Source organism: Pan troglodytes, chromosome 23, assembly GCF_028858775.2.
Source record: "Pan troglodytes isolate AG18354 chromosome 23, NHGRI_mPanTro3-v2.0_pri, whole genome shotgun sequence".
Lineage (NCBI taxonomy): Eukaryota > Metazoa > Chordata > Mammalia > Primates > Hominidae > Pan > Pan troglodytes.
In genome coordinates this window covers 13,032,842-13,033,380 of record NC_086016.1, presented here as the reverse complement: position 1 = coordinate 13,033,380, position 539 = coordinate 13,032,842, and positions in this window count along the sequence as shown.

The window sequence follows — 539 nt, the reverse complement described above, 5'->3', positions numbered from 1 at the left end:
TAATTATACTTGAAGTAACAACTATGGCTTAATTAAATGAACCATTCCTAACAATGAAACCTTAAAATAATTGGACTCTTCTGTCTAGAGGCAGTAACAATTATTGTCATTGGAAAGGATTTCAAACATGGCTATGCTAAGCAACGCTGATTCATAACTGACATTGAACCCGAGATTTCCTAGAACAGTAGCTCTCAAAACCTTTCATGAAGGGCCAACTATTAAGCATTTTAGAATGTACGTGCCATGTGATCTCTGTCACAAGTACCAGTATTTGCCATCGTAGTGCATAAGTAGCCGTAAACAATATGTAAAATAAAAGGATGTCACTTTATTCTAATAAAACTTTGTTTACCAAAATGCATCAGTGGCCTGATTAGCTCTGTGCTTTGTAGTTTGATGACCTCTTATATAGAATCGAATTATTGAAGTCATCTCTACTATGTTTCTAGATTTGCTAGTATTGTATTCTAGGTTTCTATCTTTCTCATCTATCCATCTTAATGGTTAAGTTTTACAAACCCTTATCATATATAATA